Source organism: Panthera pardus, unplaced genomic scaffold (assembly GCF_024362965.1).
Source record: "Panthera pardus isolate Hobbes unplaced genomic scaffold, ASM2436296v1 HiC_scaffold_24, whole genome shotgun sequence".
NCBI classification, from domain to species: Eukaryota; Metazoa; Chordata; class Mammalia; order Carnivora; family Felidae; genus Panthera; species Panthera pardus.
In genome coordinates this window covers 103,649,331-103,665,163 of record NW_026526810.1, presented here as the reverse complement: position 1 = coordinate 103,665,163, position 15,833 = coordinate 103,649,331, and the positions used below count along the sequence as shown (strand labels likewise).

General features: G+C 36.6%; 1 protein-coding gene across 15 annotated transcripts in view; it reads right to left on the bottom strand.

The window, feature by feature from the left end:
• Positions 1-15,833, bottom strand: part of FUT8 (fucosyltransferase 8) — a 310,615-nt gene that overhangs the window by 238,299 nt on the left and 56,483 nt on the right. The gene's annotated exons all lie outside the window — the stretch shown is intronic.

The window sequence follows — 15,833 nt, the reverse complement described above, 5'->3', positions numbered from 1 at the left end:
GCCTGTTTCCGATTCTGTGTCTCCCTCTCTCTCTGCCCCTCCCCCGTTCATGCTCTGTCTCTCTCTGTCCCAAAAATAAATAAAAAATGTTGAAAAAAAAAAAAAAAAAAAAAGAACTAACATCTAATCAGCAACTTTTATAAGCCCAGTACTATACTGACAAATACATTATTATCATGTTTAATGAAAACACATTAGGAGCTAGAAGAGCTGTTTTAAAAGCTCCACATTCCTAAAATACTGATAGTAAAAGCCTTAAAATGAATTTTCACACAGTTCTATTCATTACCTCACTTAACAAGATTAATGTTCTGTGTTACCTGTAAGGACAATTTCTAGTTACTATCTCAAAATTTCCCATTAAATTATATTACAAAATGGAAGCTAGTCTCAAAATTAGATAAAAATGACATTTTAAAACAGAATAACAAAAATTAGTGGAGTATCCATGATATAACATAATAATCAACATATAGTTCATAGTACAAGTGTCTTACAAAAAATACTGAGAATCTTACCTGAAAAATCATAATTACCTGGATCATTAAAATCTGTAAGAAAAAATGTCTATATCAGGTATATCTGCAAGAAGGAAATGTTCTAGATCTACACTGTCCAATATAACAATCACTAGTCATATGTGGCTGGAGAGCACTAAAATATGGCTAGTAAGACTGATGAGGAGGCCCACTAAAACATATTTAAGTATACTCATCAATTTTAACATGTATTGAAATGAGGAGTACATCTTCAGGGGGAAATAAACTGTAAATGACATACAAGCCTAGAAAAAATCTAGACTAGTTCTTTTTGTGTTTATATTAGTAAAAGGACAATTTAATCTACCGCTCACATTCCATAAAGATAACAACCAAAGGCAACTTTGAGTTTCTTCACATCCAGCGAGGACTTAAGTAATTTTTCATTGCTACCAACACAAAAAAGGTTTGAAATCACTAACTGCAAGAGAAAAGCATTGATGACTCATTCATAATCCCTTAAATCAATCATTATAACTTTACATAACAAAGTAATAAGATTTATTTAGCAGGACAATTAAAACCTATGGAACTTTATTTAAGGTAACTTCACTAATAATATGTTCCTGATAAACTTCAATCACATCATCTTCTTCCATTCCCAATTCTTTTGCAATGTGATTATCAGTAATTCTCTGACCTTCAAAAAGAAACCTGAGTGAATTCATTGGAACTCCTTGTCTTTAACAGTACGATTCTTTGAGTTTCATGAGATGAGTTGTCATTTTCATTTTGAAGCAAATCTCAATGCTATCCTATCCAATATTGAGTTTAATGTATTTTCCTTCTTTCTTATCCCCCAAGTCCTCAGTTGAAGGTTTTGCCTCCTAGTCAGATATGTTGATGGTGGCTTCACCCAGGGTCTCCACACAGCAGCAGCCTCAGGTAGGCAGAACCTCAACTCCAGGATTGACAAATCCATCTCTCTTCACCACAGCACGATACTTCGGCTGGAGGGACTTCCGCAGGCGTCACACCTCACTCTACTTTGACTTTTTAACTTTTGGAGATTTCATGGCATGCAATTTTTCTAAAATTTTAGTAATTTTTATTACAAACATATTATCACTCTACCAATCAAAATTTCTCTTGAATTTTTAATTTAATTATCACAATTTCTATTTTCCTTTAACAGGTTACAATGATGAAAACTAGCAAGGCTTAAAACTAATGAGTTCTTAATTCTCATTTTTTAAACGTTGAAATGTATTCCTTCACTATGCAAATATGCTTTCCCAGCATAGTCTTTATGAAAATGAATAACTTAATGGGGCGCCTGGGTGGCTCAGTCGGTTGAGTGTCCAACTTCAGCTCAGGTCATGATCTCACGGTTCATGGGTTCGAGCACCACGTCAGGCTCTGTGCTGACAGCTCAGAGCCTGGGGCCTGCTTCAGATTCTTGTCTTCCTCTCTTTCTCTGCCCCTCCCATGCTCACACTATGTCAATCTCTCTCTCAAAAAAAAAACATTAAAAAAAATTTAAAAAAAAAAAGAAAATGAATAACTTGAAGTTATTTATATCTCACTCAAATCTGATCCTTGCCACTCCTCCTCTCAAAAACAAATAATAAATAAATAAATAAATAAATAAATAAATAGAAAAATCCTCCATCAAATATTCATTGATCACCTACTAAGTATCAGGTGCTATTTATGTGCTCAGGATATATCTTGAAGGGTTGGCTGGAAGGGTTGGCTTAGCACCCTTAACTCTGGCTCCATTCCAATTTAGCAGAATCCTGCTCTGGTATATTTATCCGCTCCTTTGCAGGCCATAGGACTGGCCCAACTATCAGCAGTAGCTGCTCTGTGAACACGAAAAGGAGGCAGTTTTCCTGGGTTTAGCCAGGCACTCAAGCTTTTAACAAAGCCCATTCACAACTCAGGCCATGTACAGTTAAGCATCTAATAAATATTTTGATTAAAAAAACAAAACAAAACAAAACAAAACAAAAAAACCTCATGGAACTTTCATCCTGGTAAGAAAATACTCAATAAACAAATACAAACACATGTACACACACACATAAAGTGTCATACACAATATATGATAAAAACTAGGCATTTATTTTACACTGAGTGATCAGGAAGAGTTTATATGAAGCTGTCAACGAATACAATCTCTTTGATAAAGTGTCATGTAGAATACTATCACTCTACAAATTCCAGTTTTTAACTTAACAGTAAGTATAAAAAGTACCACTCTACTAATTGACTGACTAGATGTTTTGTAAAGAGTCCTCTAGAATCTAGAATTAAATAAAATGAAAATTCTACTTCCGGGGCACCTGGCTGGCTCGGTCCTGAGCACAGGACTCTTGATTTAGGGGTTGTAAGTTCAATCCCCAGGTTGGGTGTGGAGCCTAGTTAATTAATAAAATAAAATTAAATTAATAATAATTCTACTTTCATTTACAATTATTCAAACTGTCAAGTAACTTATTAATGTGCAAAAGAATCCAATATGTTTTTAAGAGATCCCCTTCCCCTTTAAAACTCCCAAAATACAAAATACACGTAATAAACCATCATAAAAGTACAATTATCCTAGGATTTTGCTTGTTTATTTGTTTGTTTGTTGAGAGAGAGCACAAACCCGGGGAGGAGGCAGAGGGAGAGAGACAGAATCTCAAGCGGGCTCACAGGGTTTGATCTCAAGACCCTAGAATCATGACCTGAGACAAAATCAAGATCAGACACTCAATCGAGCCACCTAGGTGCCCATTTCCTAGAATTTTTAAGAATATTTCCATATTACAAGTCACTACTAACTGGTAGCACAGTAAGTAATATTTTTGAAATGAGATTTATCTTCTCTTCTGAAGTTGCCTATATCAAATTTCCTCAAGCCAGTAACTCAGACCCTAAACCACAGTAACACTATTGCTCTAAAAACTGAAGGATCTAAGATACATAACTATATACAGTGGAAGACAGAATGTCTCTTTTCAGAATAGTAACCATACGTACAAAGATTTCTGTGACTGTGAATGCACTTCCAACCTCTACTGACCAAAAAGAAAGACAAGGAACAATCAGAGCTCTCAAGCATTTGAGTATCACAGAGTACCCTTAGAGTGCTCTCAACATTTTACAAACCTGGTCTTCTAACTAAATGTCTAAGTGAACTACCCAAGCCTAGCTAGTATCCAAGTCAGGAATCAGACCATACCTGCCTTACTCTATAGCTTATGCTCCCTACAGCAATTCTAAACCACACAAACACCCTGACTAACCTGAATGTCCAGGGAAATATCAAGAGTAACAACAACAACAAAAAAAGCACATACTTAAGTAGAAAAAAGCTTCATATTTAGGAATAATTTTTATTTGGAATAAATCTAATCATAAAAGTCAATCCTATTACCACGCATATAATAATACTTACCAAGAAACATTATGAAAGAGATAACATAGGATAACCCTTCTAACTAGAACTTAGAATTATCAGAATACTTTTTGAAAATGGGGATAATTTTATTAAGTTTTCGTGAAGTAGTCACTGTTTTTCAATCAATACCCTTGAAAATCCTTCCTAAAAGTTGATCTTATCTCCCATCTTAAAACTGTAAAGAACTCAAAAGAATAAAACAAAACTATAAAGAACTTAAAGTAGGTGCACCTGGCTGACTGAGTTGGTACAGCATGTGACTCTTGATTTGGGGGTAGTGAGCTCAAGCCCGATGCTGGGCACAGAGATTACTTAAAATAAAAAATAAATTAGGGAGGCCTGGGTGGCTCAGTTGGTTAAGCATCCAACTTCAGTTCAGGTCATGATCTCATGGTTCATGAGTTCCAGCCCCACATGGGGCTCTCCACTCTCAACATGGAGCCCACTTCAGATCTTCTGTCTCCCTTTCTTTCTGGCCCTTCCCTGCTTGCTCACTTGCTCTCTCTCTCTCTCTCTCTCTCTAAAAAATAAATAAAAACAACAGGGCGCCTGGGTGGCTCAGTTGGTTAAGCATCCAACTTCGGCTCAGGTCACGATCTCCCAGCTCATGAGTTCAAGCCCCACATCAGGCTCTGTGCTGACAGCTCAGAGCCTGAAACCTGCTTCAGATTCTGTGTCTCCCTCTCTCTCTGCCCCTCCCTCCCCTCAAAAGTAAACATTCAAAAAAATTTTTAATAAAAACACTTAAAAAACTTAATTAAAAATTTAAAAAAAAAAAAGAACTTAAAGTGGTTCCTAGTAAAAACAAGTATTACCCAGAAAGAGGAGGAGGAGGAGGAGGAGGAGGACAAGGAGTAATACCATTAGAACACTGTACTAACAGAAGTACTAATAGTAATGACAGAAGTAGTTTACAACAGCAGTAGTGATAGTACAGTCATATTTATAGTAATATTACTAGTAAATGTAATATACCAAGAAAAATATATTTTTGGTTTGAACCACACAAAACCTGAGCGTCCTTATTAAAAGTAGTAATTCTCGGGATGCCTAGGTGGCTCAGTCAGTTAAGCATCTTACTCTTGGTTTCAGCTCAGGTCATGATCTCATGGTTCATGAGTCTGAGCCCCACATCTGGCTCTGCCCTCACAGTGCAGAGCCTGCTTCTCTCTCTTTCCCTCTTTCTCTGCCCCTCCCCTGCTCATGTGCTCTTTCTCTCAAGATAAGTAAGTTTTAGAAAGAAGAAAGAAAGAAAGAAAGAAAGAAAGAAAGAAAAAAGAAAAGAAAGAAGTAAATCTCTTTGTATACATATGTAAGTAAATGCTATGGGAAAAGAAAAGAAAGAAAAAGAAAAAGAACAAAAAGTAATTCCATTGTATAGATATGTAACTAAATGCTATGGGAGATTGTAACTTAACCAGTAAAGTCTAGAGTTAAACTTCAGAGACCAGGTACTTGAAATTTAGCTTTAAAAGTATCTCTGTGGAGTGCCTGGGTGGCTCAGTTGGTTAAGCATCCGACTCAGTGTCTCATCCTTGATTTCAGCTGAGGTCATGATCTCACAGTTCATGAGACAGAGCCCCACACTGGGCTCCATGCTGATTGTGGAGCCTGCTTGGGATTCTCTCTCTTCCTCTCTCTGCCTCTACCCTGCTCACGCTGTCTCTCTCACTCTCTCTTTCAAAATAAATAAATAAACATTTTAAAAAATGTTTAATTTAAAATTAAAAAACAATAAAAGTACCTCTGCTATCAACTCAATTGTCATCTCCATCAGATGCATCATTCTCAAACTCCCTAATTCTCCACTCAGAGGATATCATCACTCCCTCCCCATTCTTTCAAAAGCACACTTTTAAGAGCACAATTCCCTATTTGTCACAATTTTAGAGATTTCTGTCTTTCCTCTGGCCTTTTGCTTCTTTAAGACTTTAATTCATGTTGTATGTTGTGGGTGCCTTGGCATTCAACACAGTACCTGAATCTTAACGTTCAGTTAATGGTTATTCCACTTAAAAAACATTCAATCATCTAATGTGTAATTCACAATGAAAATTTACTAAGGGCAGCTTAGAAGCTGCTAAAGTTTGTATATGAAGAATTGATGTATAAAGATATTCAAGAGAGCTCAGTCCCAAATAATATATTCTGGACACAAGTTCTTTCTGATTTGAGTAAGGTTTTAAGATATCAGCATTATCAGACCGAAACTTCCACTATTAGATCTACTTTTATTTATTTTTTCTTAAAGTTTATTTATGTGTTTTGAGAGAAACAGAGAGAATGCATGAGCAGGGGGCGGGGTGGGGGAAGGGGGGGTAGAGAATCGCAAGCAAGCTCTGCAAGCCTGATGAGGGGCTCAAACTCAGTAACTGTGAAATCATGACCTGAGCCAAAATCAAGAGTGGGATATTTAACCGACCAAGCTACCCAGGAGCCTCATATTAGATCTACTTTTGAAGCCACCCATTTACTAACAAGTTCAAGTATTCCCTCCTCTGTAAACCCTCTAATTACCGTCTAGGCACAATTTATTATTCCTCCCCATGTGCTACTACTGAGTTTTACAAATATGTCAATTGTATTTACCACAGTAAGTAGACCAGGACTAAACTTCATACAACTCAACACATTTCACACGTTACAGACTGATTCCCTCAAACTACCTTCAGAACACCAAATTCAGTCTCTTAGATATCATTTTATCAATGATTTTGAGTTACTTCATGAAGTTCTGGTAGCTCACAATGCTAAGGAATTAGAAGAAGTTTGAAGCCAGGCCTCACTGAAGTAGAGATAAACAAAAATATTATCCTGACCTATGATGAAAAAACAAATTAACTCACCCTACCTTATTTCCCTGTCCTACCACAGACAAAGCCTTGGCCACATACACATAAAAGTTGGAATGGTAAGGGTGAAGGGGTGACTAAAGCTTTCATTATAAAATCCTGCAGGGCCAGTGTCCTATTGCCTGGCCTAACTCTTCCCAAGACCTACTCCCAACAGTTCTTGATTTCTCCCTTGGGACAGTGTAGAGCTATAGAAATTGCTGAGTTGCAAACAGACATCCTAGGTGATCAAACATGTGAGTGGGAAGCATCCTTTAAGCACCCAGGTCATACTGTCACAGCAGGGCAAGAAAGATCCTTTTCCCCCCAGCTTCATATACCTACCATTCCAGTAACAGGGCTCAAATTCCAGAGGCTGCACCCCTCTCTACAAGGAGCCAAAGTTGGGCCCAAGATCCATTTGTTCAGCCCAAGGACAGGTATCCCACTCAGATACTTTTGATGTTGTGTACTAACTAGGATTCCTGGTCCCAAGAGACAACATGACCAGAAACTACAATTCGATGTTTTATAATGACAGATTTGGCTCTGTGGAGTAACTCCCCATAAAATACCCAAACACCTCCTACCTCTCTGCCATGTGAATATTTATTTTCAAACACATTTTGGGGAACATATTATTATATAGGAAATTAGGGGGCTTCTTACATTGCAACTATTAACTTACATTTCCCGCTCACCTACTAAATTATCAGCTTCCGAACTGCAGGGTCTTAATCATTTTGTGTTCCAAACTCATAGTAATTGTGCATTACATTTGTTGGAGAAAGGGCGGGAAAGCAAGAATAGAAAAAAGAAGGCAGTAAGGATAGAAAGAAGTATGATAAGCACCTTTGTATACATCACTTTAAATCTCACACCAATTCAGATATTCCTAAGTGATATATATATTTTTTAAATCCTATCTTCCCTAAAAAAAAAAAAAAAAAAATCACAAAGAATGAGAACAAATTTCAATTACAGAATTTTACTGCCTTTAAATGAATGAACCCAGCGCACCTGGGTGGCTCAGTCAGTTGGGCATCTGACTTCAGCTCAGGTCACGATCTCACCACTTGTCAGTTCGAGCCCCGCGTCAGGCTCTGTGCTGACAACTCAGAGCCTGGAGCCTGCTTCAGATTCTGTATCCCACTCTCTCTCTGCCCCTCCCTTGCTCATGCTCTGTCTCTCTCTCAACAATAAATAAAACATTAAAAAAAATTTTTTTAACGAATGATCCCAACAATTCTGCATGATCTTTTCCTTCCCTTGGGTCACCTACATCTCAGTAGAAAAATGATATTTTTGGGGAACCTGGGTGGCTCAGTCGGTTGAGCGTCCGACTTCGGCTCAGGTCATGATCTCGCGGTCCGTGAGTTCGAGCCCCGCGTCGGGCTCTGTGCTGGCAGCTCGGAGCCTGGAGCCTGTTTCAGATTCTGTGTTTCCCTCTCTCTCTGACCCTCCCCCGTTCATGCTCTGTCTCTCCCTCTCTCAAAAATAAATAAATGTTAAAAAAAAAATTTTTTTTTAAATAAAACTAAAAAAAAAAGAAAAATGATATTTTTAATCATAGTAAAATATCTTGAAGATGACAAGAGTAAAAAAAGTAAATACTTTATAAAATGCCTAATCTAGAAAGCAAGAAGGGAATACAGAGTATAGAAGGTCTTAAAACAATCCTTTGACAGCTTTTATGGGTGAAGAAGTGGTTTCAGAATCATCAGACTCACTAAATGTTTCTAAGAAGTTTCTATTACTACTGACTTTCCATTCAAAAGGCTAGACCCAATTTAGCCCTAAACACAAATGATAGGGCAGAGGAAAAGTCAGAAGAATGCAGAAAAATCTAATAAGGAATCCTGACAGACATCAAATTACACCCACAAATATATAATCAGTAAGGAAAATTCAATTTGTAAGTACAACATAAAATATTAAATTATTTGACTAAATATAATTTATAACCTAAGTATGAGAGTCTAGAATACCAAGTTTGACACATCCAGGAGATCATTTTTATCACCTAGTTATAAATTTCAATTTTTAGAAGAGAACAATGTGAATCATTGTGGCAATATAAGTCCTAAAGCATTGTTTTCTAATCACATAAGAAAAAAAAATTACACTTTCCAAGATCCAATAAAAGTTAATTAGCCCCAGGGAAAAAAACATAAAATAGTCTTTAAAAGAAAAAGGAAGAGAAAGACAGAGAGACTGAGACTTCTGAAAATCCAGGCAAGGAAAAGGCACATGCAAAAGCTAAGTCAAAAGCAATGGAAAAGCTAAATAAATGTACACACAGCTCAGTCTGACCAATCCAACTACATCATTCAATAAAAAAAAAAAAAAAAAAAAAAAAAACTATAATTAAAAACACAATGATGCAGAATGTGAAAACACTAGTAACTATAAAAAGCACAAATTTAAAAAGAAATTATGGGTGCGCCTGGATGGCTCAGTTAGTAAGCGTCTGACTTTGGCTCAGATCATGATCTCACGGTCTGTGGGTTCAAGCCCCACATCGGGCTCTGTGCTGACAGCTCAGAGCCTGGAGCCTGCTTCAGATTCTGTGTCTCCCTCTCTCTCTGCTTCTACCCCACTCATACTGTGTCTCTCTCTCAAAAATAAACAAACATTAAAAAAAAATTTAAAAAGAAATTATGATCACAACTATGTAAAAAAAAATCTATATATGAAAAAGAACAAAAAGGTACATACACTCACACAGTAACTATAGTCATATTAAACTGTGGGATTAAGGGGGCGCCTGGGTGGCTCAGTCGGTTAAGCATCCGACTTCAGCTCAGGTCATGATCTCACAGTCCATGGGTTCAAGCCCCGCATCGGGCTCTGTGCTGACAGCTCAGAGCCTGGAACCTGTTCCGGATTCTGTGTCTCCCTCTTTCTCTGACCCTCCCCTGTTCATGCTCTCTCTCTGTCTCAAAAATAAATAAATGTTAAAAAAAAAAATTAAACTGTGGGATTAAGGAAGATTATCTTATTTTAAGAAGAACCATTGCTTGAATTATCTAAACATAGTGATTTTTAAAAACTTTTTTTAAATATTAATTTTTGAGAGAGAGACAGACAGATAGAACATGAGCAGGGTAGGGGCAGAAAGAGAGAAACACAGAATCTGAAGCAGGCTCCAGACTCCAAGCTGACAGCACAGAGCCCGACGCTCGGCTCAAACGCACCAACCATGAGATCACGACCTGAGCCAAAGTCGGGCCCTTAACCGACTGAGCCTCCCAGGTGCCCCATATACTGACTTTTGTAATGTAAAGATTTTTCAAAAGAAAATAAACTACATTTTACATATAACTTACCACACTTTCTCTTTTCATACTTCTACCAAGATATCATACTTCTACAAAGCACTAAATTCACGATATCTAAGCACTAAATTCATGATGTGCATTAAACTGTTTTACCACATCACAGAAAATGTAAGGATTAACATTATTACCCTATTCTCTGCTCATAAAAATAATTAGTGGGCAGTGTAATAATTAAATTAAGACACCCAATCTAAGTGAGTCATCCAATTAATTAATTCCATATATCCAAAGTATCAGCACAAGGTTTTAATAACCATCCCAGAATCATCAGTATAATTATCCCAAGTGCAAATTAGTGAAACTTGACATGACCCTATACCCAAAAAGGCTGTAAAAATGAAGTGTTTTTTGTATGGTTTAAGATAAAAATGAAACTCTAACTACCAACATAGGAAACAAAGTTTGTCACTGTCCCCAAACTATACTTGCAAACAGAAGAACAATAAATAGGCTAAGAAGTCATTTCCCCAATAACAAGTATCAGTCCTAAGACCAATTTCCCTGTGAAAAAGTCCTTTACTCATTCTTGTAAGTTAGAATACATCATTTCAAACGGTGCAAACTTAATGCCAGAAGGAAATCAAATTCCAAAATACTGTCAACTCAGACAGAGGATATTATACCAAGTCTTTACCATTACAAAGTTGTCAGAAAGAGTCAAAAATAATCTTCAATCAGATCTGACATAAAAAGCTTATAGTTCATCACTTCTGTTCTCACTACAAAAACAAACAAGAAACAAAAACCTGAGAAAAATGAAAATGACGACTCAGCTCCATCAGAGATTTGAGCTCAGAGGGAAAACTGCTACCCTGAAAACTGGAGAGACAGACAGGCAGATACAGAAAATCACAGTGTGGGAGATGCAGAAGCCCAGGAACATAAGCCTTCAGCTGAGCCAGTATCAACAGGAATACTTTAAACAGGAATACTTTAAACAGTAATTGACAATTTGCTGGAGGCTCTGTGTCAACTAGCTTAGGGTGAAAAACTGAGAGGGAACACAGTCTTTGAGAAGTCCCCACATTTTCTTGACTTTTTACCTCCAGGAACCCTATCAGGTTCTCACTGGGAAGATCTGAGAAAAATGTCGTTTCCTCAAGGGGGAGGGGAAAAGTAACCATCCTGAAATATGCCCAGAGCTCTCTGTTCTTAAAAAGGTCTGCCTCAAAAGAAAACTAATTTTAATAAAGCCTAACAAACTGGAATTTTATAGAGCCTAACCAACCAGGGTTTTACAGTATCTAACAAACCTAGGGGAAAGGAAATATCCAACTCCAGCCCCCTCTACCCTTCAACATGAGGTAAGAGATAACCAAATCGAGTTCACTAAATCACTGAGACCTAATCTGATCCCTTACCACCACATCAATGTAACTCCTGTACAACAATAGAGCATCACAAATAAAATAACTGCAAGCCTCAGACCCTATTAAAGGATTCTCTACAAAACCCAAAAACAGCAGAACAGCCAAAAACAAAACACTACAAATTTTAGTCTCTGAAACCGCTGCTACAGCATATAGTAAACACAGCCTAACTCCTTGTCAGATAAACATAAAACCTCAAACTAAAGGCCTATTTACTTCAGTTTGTTTTACCTAATATAACACGTCTGGCTATCAACAAAAATGTACAAAGCATTGTAAAGGCAAAAACTGTACTCTGAAGTACAAAAGGCAAAAACTCTGAAGACACAAAGCAAGCCTCAAAACCAGATTCAGGTAGGACAGAGATTTTAGAATTATCACTGGGTTTAAAAATAGCTATGGTAAATATGCTAAGGGTAGTAATGGGAAAAGTAAACATGCAAGAACAGATGGGTAGTGTAAGCAGAGAAATGGAAACTCTAAGAAAAAAGAAATGCCACAAATCAACAACACTGTAAGGGAAAAAGTATGTCTTTGATGATAAACAATAAACTAGATCCATAAGGATCAGAATCCACCACACAGGATAAATACTATAATACTTACATCTAGGCATATCATAACAAAACTCAAAAAACTAGCTGAGAAAATCTGAAAAGAATCAGAGAAAAAAAAAGCAAAAAACCTTACCTAGCCAGGAGAAAAATAAGAATTCCATCAAACCTTCTCTTCAGAAACCATGCAAGCAAGGTGAGTGAAGTGAAACATTTTAAGTGTTAAAAGAAAAACCACCAATCTAGAATTCTGTACCTGGGAAAATTATCCTTCAAATGTGAAAAGGAAATAAAAGCTTTCTCTGACAAAAACTGAGGGAACTGAAGGTCTACTGGCCTTCCTTGCAAGAAATGTTTTAAAAAGTCCTTCAGAAGGAAGGAAGACTACAAAGCATTATAAGTACAAATTACAAAGGGTCAGAAAATTTGGATAACATTTAAAAAAGGAAGAAATTAGAGAAACAATTTTTAAAAAGGTAGGGGCATCTGGGTGGCTCAGTCAGTTAAGCATCTAATTTCAGCTCAGGTTATTACCTCATGGTTTGTGAGTTCGAGCACCTCACTGGGCTCTGCACTGGTGGTGCAAAGCCTGCTCGGGATTCTCTCTCTCTCTCTGCCCCTTTCCCACTTGTGCTCTCTCTCTCAAAATAAATAAATAAATTTTTTAAAAAAGGTAAAATTAAATCTTACATTTCTTATTCTTAATTGATCTAACAAAATAACAATTTGTTAAAAATAATAATAACAGCACAATATATATCCAGTGATCACAGCCTATAGATAAATGAAATGAATGGCAACAATGTTATAAAGGACAAGAAAAAGGAATTAAGAATACTCTGTGATAAGGTACCTGCACTACCCATGAAGTGATATACTATTATTTGAAACTGAACCAAGGGGTGCCTGGGTTAAGCATCTGACTTCAGCTGAGGTCATGATCTCATGATTCATGAGTTCCAGCCCCACACCGGGCTCTCTGCTGTCAGCACAGAGCCCGCCTCGGATCCTCTGTGTGTGTGTGTGTCTCTCTCTCTCTCTCCCTGCCCCTCCCCTGCTCGTACACTCTCTCTCTCTCACTCTGTCTCAAAAATAAATAAACATTAAAAAAAATTAAAGGGATGCCTTGGTGGCTCAGTCAGTTAAGCATCCAACTTCAGCTCAGGTCATGATCTCATGGTGCGTGAGTTTGAGCCCCACATCAGGCTCTGTGCTGACAGCTCGGAGCTTGGAGCTTGCTTCGGATTCTGTGTCTCCCCCTCTCTCTGCCCCTCCCCCACTCACACTGTGTCTCTCAAAAATAAACAAATACATACATACATACATACATAAAAGTGAACCTAGATTAGTTGTAAATGTAAAATTACAAACTCTGGGGTAACCACTAAAAAATATGTAAAGTAAGTATAATGATATACTAAGATATGATTTAAAAAAATGAAATTATATAAAATGTTCAACTGAAACAAGAGAAAGCAAAAACAGAGTGGAAGACAAAAAGAAACAACAGAGACAAGGAATAGAAAGCAGTTAAAAATATGGTAGATATAAATCCAAGTATACAAATAATTACCTTAAACAACAATGGTCTAAATACATCAATTAAAAGACAGATACTATTGGGGTTCCTGGGTGGCTCAGCTGGTTAGGTGGCCAACTTTGGCTCAGATCATGATCTCACAGTTCATGGGTTTGAGCCCCACGTCCAGCTTTACTGACACCTTGGAGCCTGGAGCCTGCTTCAGATTCTGTGTCTCTCTCTCTCTCTGCCCCTCCCCCACTCGCACTCGTGTGTGTGTGTGTGTGTGTGTGTGTGTGTGTGTGTGTGTCTCTCTCTCTCTCTCTCTCTCTCTCAAAAATAAATAAATATAAAAAAAAGACAAAGACTGTCAGTCAATGATGAAGGATGGGCATTACACAGTGCCAAAGGGTCAATTCTCAAGAAGATCTAACTTCCCTTATATGTATACACCTAACAACAAAGCATCAGAATATATGCCGTAAAAATTAACAGAACTGCAAAGAGAAATACACGAATTCACCATATATTTGGAGACTTCAACACCCCTCTATCAGTAACTGACAGAACCAAAACACATAAAATTAGTAAGAATACTGTTAAACTGAATAGCACCATCATTCAGCCAGATCTAATTGCCATCCATATACTAGTTTATCCAACAACAGTATACACATTCTTCTCAAGCTCAAAGAGAACATTTACCAAGACAGACTACATTCTGGGCCACAAAACACACCTTAGTCATACAAAGTAGGCTCTCAGACCACAGTGGAATTAAACTAATAATTAATAACACAAAGATAGCTAGAAAATATGCAAATATTTGGAAATAAACAACATACATAAGTAACATGTGAGTCAAAGAAAACATCTCAAGAAATTAATATTTAAATCTAAGTAAAAATGTAAATAAAACATAAGAATTTGTGGGATGCAACATGCACCACTGTATTTTCTCTCTCAGAGAAAAATGTATATACCATTGGAGGCATATATTAAAAGAAGGAGCTAAAATCAATCACCCAAGCTTCTGCCATGGGAAACTAGAAAAAGAAAGGCAAATGAAATCCAAACTAAGCAGAAGAAAACAAATAATAAAAATCAGAGAAGAAATCAGTGAAATTGAAAATATGTAAACAATAGAGAAAAAAAGCAACAAAACTAAAAAAGCTGGTTCTTTGAAAAGATCAATAAAATGGATAAACCCTTAGGCTTCTCAAGAAAAAAGGAGAGATGACACAGGTTAGTAATATCAGAAATGAAAGAGGTTCCATCTCCAGCGATCCTATGGACATTAAAAGGATAATAAAGGAATATTATAAATAATTCAAGTCCCATAAATTTGACAACGTAGATGAAATGGAACAAATTCTTGAAAGACAATCTACCACAGCTCACAGAAGGAAGAAAGAGATCACCCATATAAGGCTATAACGATCAAAGAAATTGAATAAATAAATAATAATTTCCAAAAACAAAAGCTTCATACCCAGATAATTTCCCAAGTGAATTCTACCAAACATTTAACAAACAAGTAATACCAATTCTCTGCAGCCTGTTCCAGAAAGTATAAGAGGGAGCACTTCTCAATTCATTCTATGTGGCCAGCATTACCCTAATACTAAACCCAGACAAGAAAAGAAAACTACAAATATCTCTCATGAACACAGATACCAAAAAAACCCTCAAAAAATATTAGCAATTCTAATTATGCACCACAAATAGGATTTATTCCAAGTATATAAATCAAGTTCAATATTTAAAAATCAATTAATGTATCAATTAATGTAATCAATCACATATCAATACAAGAAAAATCATGTGCTATCAATACATGCAGAAAAAGAATGCATAAAATCCAACACCCATTTATGATAAAAACTCACAGCAAAATAGGAATACAAAGGAACTTCCTCAAGCTGATAAAGAAAATCTATAAAAAATGTACAGCAAATATCATTCTTAACAGTAAGAAACTAGATACATTCCCTCTTAAGACTTTTCCCTTTCAGAATTCCTACTTATATTACACTGGACATCCTAGCTAATGCAATAAGACAAGAAAAGGATATCAATGATATACAAATTAGGAAGGAAAAAATCAAACTGTCTTTTGTTCACAGATGATCTGATCATCTACATAAAAAAATCCCAAAGAATTGGAAGGGGAAAAAAAAAAAACAAAATCTGGTATTAATAAGCAATTATAGAAAGACTGCAAGATATAAGGGAACTCTGTACTTCTGTTCAATTTTTCTCTAAAGGTAAAACTACTCTAAAAAATA